General features: G+C 39.3%; 1 protein-coding gene across 3 annotated transcripts in view; it reads left to right on the plus strand.

Annotated features, from left to right (window-relative positions):
* The window catches only part of LOC115167237 (glycine receptor subunit alphaZ1), a gene marked incomplete in the record, with an annotated part of 62,228 nt that extends 58,206 nt beyond the window's left edge, over positions 1-4,022 (plus strand). For all 3 annotated transcript variants that reach the window (XM_029721448.1, XM_029721457.1, XM_029721465.1), the window contains 1 exon segment: positions 1-4,022. This exon segment is cut by the window's left edge and continues 452 nt beyond it.
* Positions 4,023-12,838: the final 8,816 nt, after the last annotated feature.

The raw sequence follows: 12,838 nt of genomic DNA on the forward strand, positions 1-12,838 counted from the left end.
TGAATAATCCGGACCAGTGCAATAGCAATGCAGTAAAATGCATGATATATGAATGTGGCAATATATTTACAAAACGATAAAGAAGTAAATGTTAAGACTTTTACCGATACATCCGAGAACTTGGGATTTTATGATAACTGAGAATTTAAAAAGAAAGAGATGTTCTTCTAAGAAGTGTTTGTTTATTTTCGCAACTCAAAGAAGACAGATACTGCATTATAAAGAAGAATGAGAAGTTGGGGAAACATACAGCACTGTAATATACTATATATCTATCATATATTTAAAAACCGTTATTTCTTCGAAAAGGCAGATGTCTGGATGGAACACGAGGGATGGATTTTAAAAGGATACTAAGACGATTTAGTGTTTCCGTTAATAAAGTGATGCAAGGATCGTGTGTCCTATATATCTCAATTAGCTTCAATGTGTGTTGCAAGCACTTATCAACGCTCCCTGAGCCCTCAACAAAAAACTGACATTTCATGTGGTTGATGCTACTATCAACTATATGAAGGAAACTTGATGAGTGGGGGAGTGAAAATAATATTCTATTGTTTCTAACCGCTGTGGTTAACGTGTTCCTCTGTCTGCCCTTAACTTCATTTCTCAATTGCATATCGTTTTTAATTTACGTGTCAAGTATATATCATGTTGCTGTAATCAGCTCAAGCTCTTCTTGGGAACTTTAAATTCTAAAGGGACATTTGCCATCATTCACATATCCTCATTGTTGCATTCATTCATTCATTTATCCATGTGCTTTTTTTTAAGGATTTGGTACTTAAATCAAAATATGATTCATTAAAAGTGAATCTACACTGGAAAAGCATTTTTTTAAAATCCTGAATCTTCCTACTCATTTCATTGAAGATATACTGTTAACATTTGTTTAGTTCTTTTCATAGCTTATTATCCAGTTACGGTAAGATACCCAGCAGGCGATGGAGAAAAATGTAGTGAGTTAATATTAAAACAAGAAAACACCTACTGTACCTTAACAATTATTACCATTAATATATTTACACACATTAATAATGTAGCTAAAAAACATATGCATTATTATCATCATTTACTAAATATGCCTAAAAGATATTCACTCAAAATCATGGAGAATAGTTTGATACTTTAACATCAATGATTAACACAATGTTCTCATTGGTGTATAATGCAGTACATGTTATAGTTCACAATACTACAGTATACTGTGAAACTGATTGATTAATACATGTAATTAACTAGTCAGTGGCTTGATTTAAGATACTGAAATCTATTACTTCTCACCAGGCTTTTCTATGCAATAATTAATATATGCAATTATTTTTTAATTAGCTTTACCATTTACAAAACATTATGATGAATCTGTCTGAGCTTGTGTGCCATCAAGTTTTTTAATTTAAGACATCACAGATCACAGTGCTCATATTTCCAATGGTGGACATACATACAAACATACACGAGGCCTTCATATCTACATCCCCAAACATAATGTAAACTATTCACCCTCCTCCTAGGCCCATCATTCTCCACACATTTACATTCAACTACCACCGGGCCAAGCTACAGTGGCTTTTCATATTGCATATTTAAGACTTTCTGCTCTCTGTAGCCCCACCTCTGGTACATTGTTGAGCTAGCCTAAAGTGCTAAAGTCACCAAGCCCCAGAAATAAAGACTACACTACTGCTACCACAGGAAGTATGGCCTGCGAGACATTGTCATGGATGGGAGACTCGGACACAGTGGAAATAAACACTTGTCGAGTGAGTTTTTGCATTTAACTTCAATGCCAAATGTTATTTTCCTCTACTTGGTTTTTATTCCAAACCAAATAAGTATTTTGTTAACCTACGATCATTGCCTTCCTGGTTCGGTTTTGAATATGATGGCATAAAGGGGAAGATGCCAGAACACCTTTGCAACAGAAATGATGCACTGGTTCAGGATATTGTTTAGGTTTTGTTGTTGTGACTTAAATTGATTCAGTTCTTTCCATTGACTTCCCAGTGTGTGGATAAAGTGCTTCCATTTCTTTTTGTGGTAATATGATGCTATTCAATTAACAATATTATATATTTTGATATGAAACTTTTTCAGCTTCTTCATCCCTGTTTTTTTTTCTTCTTGAAAAGTGTAATCCATTACTTTAACAGGTCATAGATTTTCACATGTGTTAATGATAGTTTGAGGTGGTTTGATGTTTGAGGCTTGATGGACTTGCACAAGAGATTAGAACAATATTTTACATTTCGGTCAACTATTTCTGAAATTCATATTATCTTCCAGTAATTCATATTACCTTCCAGTTGAGGCAGTATTTGTCAAAACATATGTGTGTTTTTAACAGACACAGTCCATGGGTAAATTGATTTGAAGGTCTATGTTTTTGTAGTAGTGTTATTTTATCCCAGCAAATTAACTTTTCAGCATGGGGCATACTTATGTAATTTATAATGTTATGCTTTACCCAAAACTATGCATTTATGAAAGTTAATTGTTAGAATGGGGTTAAAACATATTGGCCATTTAAAATATCAGCACAGTAATCAATATGTTTTGAAAGTGCTGAATGATTTGTTAATAGATACAGTATTTATTTGTTGGCTGCAATATTTCAGTACAGAATTTGACCATGAATCTTTCCTCACTTTTGACTTCCTCAGCCAAAAATATCCATTAAATAAAATGCTATCCAGTGTTGAATATGCAACAAACTAGGAACTAGTCATATCATGTACCGCCACTCAACCACCATGATATTCACTCATCCATTCAATAGTTATGGCTTGAACTCTATGCCCTGACCATGTGAAGGATCACTGCACTTGGGAAAATGTTATATGGATTTATTGTAACCAATTGCTTATTAAGGTGCATTATTACTAGTGACCTGTCCAGGGCGTGTACTTGTACATCAAGCTGCCTCATGCTACAGAAACAGGAGATAGGCTCCAGGGTTGGGGTCAATTCCAATTTAAATTGAATTTTAATTCAATTCAGAATCGACCTGGAATTTGAATTGAATACATGGGAAATGAATAGGCAGAAAGAATTGAATTGGAATTGAATTTCTGGAATTTACCCTGACCCTGATAGGCTCCTGCCCTACGGGACAAGGGGCAGGGGCTCGGACAAGGCTTACTTTGTTTATTATGTTATTCAAGATGGAAATGACACTTACTGCTCTGAATAGACAACTTCAACAAGGTCTAACGGATTCTAGAACACTGACACATTCTAGAACAACAATTGTATGTTTAACTTAATTGCTCAGCAGATCAATGTTCAAAGTATGGAAGTGGTAGGAATGTTCACTGATGGGGAAACCTCCATTGGACAGATAGGACTTCCTACCCATATCTACCTGACCTATCATAATGTCAAATATTATTGACAATGAAGGAAGTTCATATAATATTTGGCATATAGGACAGTGCAATATGAAAATTTTAAAAGTATGAAATTCAACTAGCATGTTATGATTTGTTAGTAATTGCTGTTAACAACAGCTGTTTGATTCTGTTTATTGTATTTTTAATATATCAAATGCCCTGGTTGTGGTGACGCACTCACCACCCAGTGATAGAGATGGACAGAAATAACCAGTCATGAACTGAACTGTACACAAAAATGGAAACGTTTCTATTTATGTATTTCTATTCATTTTTAGCACAAGTTGGAATGGCCTTAATTTAGTTTAACTTGCTTAAATATTGTGTATTGGCACAAAGTGCACATCTTAATTTGCTAATTACAGTTATGATAATAATCCAAGAGTGCACTTCAGAAGAAGGAAAAAAGTTCAGCAAATCCTTTTTTTTTTCATTAAAATGTGAAAACACTGAATATTTTGCATGAATATAAATACAATGGCAAATATTTTTGGCTTGTACAAAAATGTTAGCAATTTGAAGAAAAAAAGGAATGTACAATTTCTGCTGTAAATGTATATAACTAAATATTTATTGAAATATGTCATTATAAGTAATTCTAATTACAATTAAAGGTTTTCTGAACAAAAATCTCTTTACCTTTTTTTGAAAGAATTGTCAAGAGTTGGACTATTGCTTTCTGTTACACAGCTCAAGTATCTGTGTATAATCATAAAAAGTACAAAAAAATGTCAAACAATAAATTATGTCCGTAGGTTGTTGTATTCATTCTATCACTAACTAGCAAAAAGCCCTTGAGGAGACAATTATTTCTCTCTTCACTTTATGATTGAATTAGGCTTGCTATAATTGACTTTTAAAAACATGTTACATAAGTGGTACGCATTTTAAAAATTAAATACAAATTGTCATTATTACCATTTGTAAGGTCATATTCCTAAGATTCAGTGGCCTAAAGATAAATTCGCACACAACGGAGATGGAAGGTACAGTAGCAGAGTTTCAATGTCGTCTTTCACCACAAAATGAGCGGTTCCTCCGGCATTCCTTCCGCAGCCGTGGGGACAGTGTGATCTGATCTATAGGCTATATAGGCTATTCATTAAAGCGGCCTATTTTCCATTGATAACCAAATGTAATGTCAGCAACTGTTCAAACAGTAAACCAAACATCAAGAATCCACCCCAAAAAAGGCATTTTGTTTACAAGTATAGACGGATTAGATGACAACATCACGAAAACTATGCACACGCTTCAATGGGGCAAAGGTCCGTGTGCTGTTGTGATTCTGGAAGGCCAGATATCTAGCAAAAATGACAAGAAGCTGATTGATTTATTTCTCTCTGCACTGCTATTTACATTTTTGGTCCGCTCATACAGAAGTAATAAAGGCACAGTGCACTCATTTTATTTTAAAAAATATCTATATATTCGCTACTGTTTTTATGGAATATCTACATAGGCGTACAGAGGCCCATTATCAGCAGCCATCACTCCTGTGTTCCAATGGCACGTTCTGTTAGCTAATCCAAGTTTATCATTATAAAAGGCTAATTGATCATTAGAAAACCCTTTGGCAATTATGTTAGCACAGCTGAAAACTGTCGTTCTGATTAAAGAAGCAATAAAACTATCCTTCTTTAGACAAGTTTAGTATCTGGAGCATCAGCATTTGTGGGTTTGATTACAGGCTCAAAATGACCAGAAACAAATAACTTTCTTCTGAAACTCGTCAGTCTATTCTTGTTCTGAGAAATGAAGGCTATTCCATGCAGGAAATTGCCTGTGTACTACTCCCTTCACAGAACAGCGCAAACTGGCTTTAACCAGAATAATGTAGAAAGAGGAGTGGGAGGCCCCGGTGCACAACTGAGCAAGAGGACAAGTACATTAGAGTGTCTAGTTTGTGAAACAGACACCTCACAAGTCCTCAACTGGCAGCTTCATTAAATAGTACCCACAAAACACCAGTCTCAAAGTCAACAGTGAAGAGGCGACTCCGGGATTCTGGCCTTCTAGGCAGAGTTCCTCTGTCCAGTGTCTGTGTTCTTTTGCCCATCTTAATATTTTATTTTTATTGGCCAGTCTGAGATATGGCTTTTTCTTTGCAACTCTGCCTAGAAGGCCAGCATCCCAGAGTCGTCTCTTCACTGTTGACATTGAGACTGGTGTTTTGTGGGTACTATTTAATGAGGCATCTGTTTCTCAAAATAGACACTCTAATGTACTTGTCCTCTTGCTCAGTTGTGCAACGGGGCCTCCCACTCCTCTTTCTATTCTGGTTAGACCCAGTTTGCGCTGTTCTGTGATGGGAGTAGTACCCAGCGTTGTTCGAGATCTTCAGTTTCTTGGCAATTTCTCGCATGGAATAGCCTTCATTTCTCAGAACAAGAATAGACTGACAAGTTTCAGAAGAAAGTTCTTTGTTTCTGGCCATTTTGAGCCACAAATGCTGATGCTCCAGATACTGAACTAGTCTAAAGAAGGACAGTTGTATTGCTTCTTTAATCAGAACAACAATTTTCAGCTGTGCTAACATAATTGCAAAAGGGTTTTCTAATGATCAATTAGCCTTTGAAAATTATAAACTTGGATTAGCTAACACAACGTGCCATTGGAACACAGGAGTGATGGTTGCTGATAACGGGCCTCTGTACGCCTATGTAGATATTCCATTAAAAAACTCTGCCGTTTCCAGCTACAATAGTCATTTACAACATTAACAATGTCTACACTGTATTTCTGATCAATTTGATGTTATTTTGATTGACAAAAAAATGTTGCTTTTCTTTCAAAAACAAGGACATTTCTAAGTGATCCTAAACTTTTGAACAGTAGTATATATATATATTGGGGGGGGGGGTGCTGCAGCACCCTCAGAACCCCTACCTCCTGCTATTTGGTCTATAGTGACTCTGTTGTGAAATGGTAGCCGAATGCTGTAGCCAACTAGCTAGACATGTTCTTTTTCGTTATCATGTGACCAAAACAGGATGACTAGCGAGGGAATGTGACTTTTCCTTGCTTTCACAAAATGAAATGACAAAAATTACAATACACTTTGCTCTAGCCTCCTTGTGAATGGGAGTGGGACCGGTGAGAATATCATGTGACCACAATGTGCCCGATGCTCCAAAAATCCCCCTCCCCATGTGCATGCACGCCATGTTCCTGCCATGTTCCTGCCACGTTCCTGCCATGTTTCAGCCATGTTTCAGCCATGTTTCAGCCATGTTCCTGCCACGTTTCAGCCATGTTTCAGCCATGTTTCAGCCATGTTTCTGCCACGTTTCAGCCATGTTCCTGCCATGTTTCTGCCATGTTCCTGCCACGTTCCTGTCATGTTTCAGCCACGTTTCAGCCATGTTTCTGCCATGTTTCAACCATGTTTCTGCCATGTTTCAGCCATGTTCCTGCCATGTTTCTGCCATGTTTCAGCCATGTTTCTGCCAAGTTTCAGCCATGTTTCTGCCATGTTCCTGACATGTTTCTGCCACGTTTCAGCCATGTTTCTGCCACGTTCCTGCCATGTTTCAGCCATGTTCCTGCCACGTTCCTGCCATGTTTCAGCCATGTTTCTGCTTAGGGCCTCGATACTTACATCCACCTGCAGTTGACTGAGCTGTTAATTGTGTCAGATGACAAGCTCACACACACACACACACACACACACACACACACACACACACACACACACACACACACACACACACACACACACACACACACACACACACACACACACACACACACACACACACACCACACACACACAGCTGTTAATTGTGTTAGATGACAAGCTCACACACACCACACACACACCACACACACACAGCTGTTAATTGTGTTAGATGACAAGCTCACACACACCACACACACACCACACACACACAGCTGTTAATTGTGTCAGATGACAGTTGGTTGATTGGCTGTGGGTGGTTCACCAGAACAGGTGCAGAAATGTATTAATGAATTCATCAGTCAAGGAGCCCAATATACTGTAGACCTACAGATGTGTATGGAATGTAAGACATAGTGTTTTCTGACTTATAGAGGGAGACCATAGAGAGGTAGACCTTACAGAGAGGGAACCTAGAGAGGGAGACCCTAGAGAAAGGGACCCTAGAGAGGGAGACCCTAGAGAGGGAGACCCTTGAGAGGGAGACCCTAGAGAAAGGGACCCTAGAGAGGGAACCTAGAGAGGGAGACCCTAGAGAGGGAGACCGTAGAGAGGGAGACCCTAGAGAGGTAGACCCTAGAGAGAGGGAACCTAGAGAGGGAGACCCTAGAGAGAGGGAACCTAGAGAGGGAGACCCAAGAGAGGGAGACCCTTGAGAGGGAGACCCTAGAAAGAGGGTACCTAGAGAGGGAGACCCTAGAGAAAGGGAACCTAGAGAGGGAGACCCTAGAGAAAGGGAACCTAGAGAGGGAGACCCTAGATAGGGAGACCCTTGAGAGGGAGACCCTAGAGAGACGGAACCTAGAGAGGGAGACCCTAGAGAGGGAGACCGTAGAGAGAGGGAACCTAGAGAGGGAAACCCTAGAGAGAGGGAACCTAGAGAGGGAGACCCTAGAGAGGGAGACCCTTGAGAGGGAGACCCTAGAGAAAGGGAACCTAGAGAGGGAGACCCTAGAGAGAGGGAACCTAGAGAGGGAGACCCTAGAGAGAGGGAACCTAGAGAGGGAGACCCTGGAGAGAGGGAGACCCTAGAGAGAGGGAACCTAGAGAGGGAGACCCTAGAGAGGGAGACCCTTGAGAGGGAGACCCTAGAGAAAGGGAACCTAGAGAGGGAGACCCTAGAGAGAGGGAACCTAGAGAGGGAGACCCTAGAGAGAGGGAACCTAGAGAGGGAGACCCTGGAGAGAGGGAGACCCTAGAGAGAGGGAACCTAGAGAGGGAGACCCTAGAGAGGTAGACCCTTGAGAGAGGGAGACCCTAAAGAGGTAGACCCTAGAGAGGGAGACCCTAGAGAGAGGGAACCTAGAGAGGGAGACCCTAGAGAGAGGGATACCCTAGAGAGGGAGACCCTAGAGAGGGAGACCCTAGAGAGAGGGAACCTAGAGAGGGAGACCCTAGAGAGGGAGACCCTAGAGAGAGGGAACCTAGAGAGGGAGACCCTAGAGAGGGAACCTAGAGAGGGAGACCCTAGAGAGAGGGATACCCTAGAGAGGGAGACCCTAGAGAGGGAGACCCTAGAGAGAGGGAACCTAGAGAGGGAGACCCTAGAGAGAGGGAACCTAGAGAGGGAGACCCTAGAGAGAGGGAGACCCTAGAGAGGGAGACCCTAGAGAGGGAGACCTTAGAGAGGGAGACCCTAGAGAGGGAGACCCTAGAAAGAGGGAACCTAGAGAGGGAGACCCTAGAGAGGGAACCCCTAGAAAGGGAAATCAGTATGCTATATGAACACAGACAGTATGCTATATGAACACAGACAGTATGCTATATGAACACAGACAGTATGCTATATGAACACAGACATTATGCTATATGAACACAGACAGTATGCTATATGAACACAGACAGTATGCTATATGAACAGAGACAGTATGCTATATGAACACAGACAGTATTCATTCTGAACACAGACAGTATGCTATATGAACACAGACGGTATTCATTCTGAACACAGACAGTATGCTATATGAACACAGACAGTATTCATTCTTAACACAGACAGTATGCTATATGAACAGACAGTATGCTATATGAACACAGACAGTATTCATTCTGAACACAGACAGTATGCTATATGAACACAGACAGTATGCATTCTGAACACAGACAGTATGCTATATGAACACAGACAGTATGCTATATGAACACAGACAGTATGCTATATGAACACAGACAGTATTCATTCTGAACACAGACAGTATGCTATATGAACACAGTCAGTATTCATTCTGAACACAGACAGTATGCTATATGAACACAGACAGTATGCTATATGAACACAGACAGTATGCTATATGAACACAGACAGTATGCTATATGAACACAGACAGTATTCATTCTGAACACAGACAGTATGCTATATGAACACAGACAGTATTCATTCTGAACACAGTCAGTATGCTATATGAACACAGACAGTATGCTATATGAACACAGACAGTATGCATTCTGAACACAGACAGTATTCATTCTGAACACAGACAGTATGCATTCTGAACACAGACAGTATGCTATATGAACACAGACAGTATGCTATATGAACACAGACAGTATGCTATATGAACACAGACAGTATGCTATATGAACACAGACAGTATGCTATATGAACACATACAGTATTCAAAATGCATTGATCAAACACTGATCTGTTTAGTACTTTTGTTTTACAGGTTTAGAGAGTAGATATTTCAGTGAAATTAAATATTACACATCGTAATTGAAAATCGTGTAGACACAACGCTCATTAGTGCAAAGCCTCCCTATAGGTTTCAAGTGAACAGCATCTATCTATATTATACGCATGATTCTGTATTATGTTTCATGTTTTGTGTGGACTCCAGGAAGAGTAGCTTCTGCTTTTGCAACAGCTAATGGGTATCCTAATAAAATACCAAATACCAAAAATAGGATCCAAAATAAAATACCAAAATGCAGTGTGAAGGATGTCAGTTTCCCTCTGATAGTCCAATGAATGCAAAGGGTCTGATGATGATGTGCCTAGCAATCCAATCAGAAGCACTTTGGATGCATTTAGACAGCCCGCCCAATTCTGATATACTTTTTTTTCACTAATTGGTATTTTGACTAATCAGATCAGCTATGAAAAAATATCTGGCGTGAAAATATTTGATGTGATTGGTCAAAAGACCAAGTGTGGAAAAAATATAATAATTGGGCTGCCTGTCTAAACACGGCCTATAAACATGTTTCCATCCAACCATTTTATTTGGTTGAATTATCTGATGCATGAAAAAAGTTACGACAGGGCTAATGGAAACAGGATATGCCAGTACAATTTTATAACTGCCGACAGTAAATTTGTTCATATTTTTTCACATTTTTTTGTGTAGATAAAATGAATTGTGCGAAAAATTGCGGTGGAAACGCCTTTATCTCCAAATATTTATATAATAAACATCATATTGAATGTAAACTCGGAGTCACGCAATGATGTGTTGTGTGGTCCTCCCAATATTAATCGGGAAAGCATGCAGTTTATTAGGCTACAGATTAAATAAATTATGATGAACTTCACAGGGTGGTGAATGTGCACACTGTGAGCTTGATGCTCATCAAAAATAAATATATTTTTCTGGTGACATGATGATGCTTAAATATCTTATTCTGGTGACATGATGATGCTTAAATATCTTATTCTGGTGACATGATGACGCTTAAATATATTTTTCTGGTGACATGATGACGCTTAAATATCTTATTCTGGTGACATGATGACGCTTAAATATCTTATTCTGGTGACATGATGACGCTTAAATATCTTATTCTGGTGACATGATGATGCTTAAATATATTATTCTGGTGACCTGATGACGCTTAAATATATTATTCTGGTGACATGATGACGCTTAAATATATTATTCTGGTGACATGATGACGCTTAAATATATTATTCTGGTGACATGATGACGCTTAAATATATTATTCTGGTGACATGATGACGCTTAAATATATTATTCTGGTGACATGATGACGCTTAAATATATTATTCTGGTGACATGATGACGCTTAAATATCTTATTCTGGTGACATGATGACGCTTAAATATATTATTCTGGTGACCTGATGACGCTTAAATATATTATTCTGGTGACCTGATGACGCTTAAATATATTATTCTGGTGACCTGATGACGCTTAAATATATTATTCTGGTGACCTGATGACGCTTAAATATATTATTCTGGTGACATGATGACGCTTGAATATATTATTCTGGTGACCTGATGACGCTTGGCTGCCATTTGACAAATAGAACACATATCGCTCTTAGCCATAATAATGTCATAATGCAATAATGCAGGTAGTTTACCCGCACTGTGTCTGCGAGCTGTTGGCTAGAGCGCACATACCAGAGTGGGCACGTTTGCTAAATAACACAACCGTTTTTGTGACAAAACCACCAGTAGAGATGAAAAATTTAAATTGTATTTTTAAATCAGTAAAATGTAATTTAACCGCAAAATTATTGTTTATGCGTCATCACGCACAGCCTTCCATTTGGGACATAAACGAGCTCTCCCTAATCTACCTTTCCTCCAATAAACATATTGAGGTATGATGTAAAAAAAAATCTCACACACGGTGACTGACTGAACCTTCTCCTAAACACACAAGCGCAGGTTTCCATTAAGCCTGTTTTTTTTTTACAAAAGCGATGTAGCAACAAAAAAAATCTTGCGACATGTGTAATGGAAACGGCAGATAGAGGATGCATTTTTATCTGTTCGACAGTGGTGGATTTTTCTTTTGGTCGAACTTTCTTTATTGCGACATGATGGAAACAGTATTTTTTAATAAATGATTATTTGCCGAATAATTTTGAAGGTACACGGGCACGTCATGTCATCACTTCACTATAAAGCTCCACTTCACATTTAAATCTAAATGCCTGAACTTCCTCCTCTGTAATGTGATATTTTTAGCTGTTGGTTGATGATGACCCATTAAAGGACTGGCCTCAATCATACGCCCTAAATGGCAGCCTATTTCCTAATCAAGTGCACTACTTACCCCATAGGGCTATGAGAAATAGTAGTGCACTATATAGGGAATAAGGTGTCTTTTGGGACATTGTCATAGCTCTGGCTCCTCTGCCCTTGTTCAAGTGAACCTAAGTTCAGGTAGTGTTAACAACTCACTGCCCATCCCCCTCCCCTTCTCCCAGACCAACCCGCTGCAGAAACAGTATACTACAGGGGGACTCATCGGAATGACATTACAGCTGACTCTGAAAACCACCCCCAGGGCTTGAAGCCAGTGGAACATGAAGGCTTTGGACAGACATTCGTTTCACAGTGTTTGAAATCAGAGCATTAGTAATTTTTTTTTTTTGTGACCCTGCAAATGCTCCCTAAAATGAGTAATCTGTTTTTGTTGTGTTGATGGTGATGACTAAACCTTTGTGATTTCGCCCCATGATAATGAAGCCTTTTACATTTCTTCACACGCCAGGATGTGAATGCTAATAGATTCAAACAGTCTTAATGAGAGTCTTGATTGCCTCCAACGTGTTTGTGTTTGTGTTTGCTTGACTGCATTCCTGTGTGTGTGTGTGTGTGTGCGTGCGTGCGTGCATGCGTGTGTGTGTGTGCATGCGTGTGTGTGTGGTGAGACCCAAATGGCGTCCTATTCCCATAGACCCTGGTCAAAAAGTAGTGCACTATGTAAGGAATAGGATGCCATTTGGGAAGGGTTTGTCCAGCTGGAGGGCCTTATGCTCAGAGGGTTGTTGCCAGCTGTGCCAGGACATT

Source organism: Salmo trutta, chromosome 3 (assembly GCF_901001165.1).
Source record: "Salmo trutta chromosome 3, fSalTru1.1, whole genome shotgun sequence".
NCBI classification, from domain to species: domain Eukaryota; kingdom Metazoa; phylum Chordata; class Actinopteri; order Salmoniformes; family Salmonidae; genus Salmo; species Salmo trutta.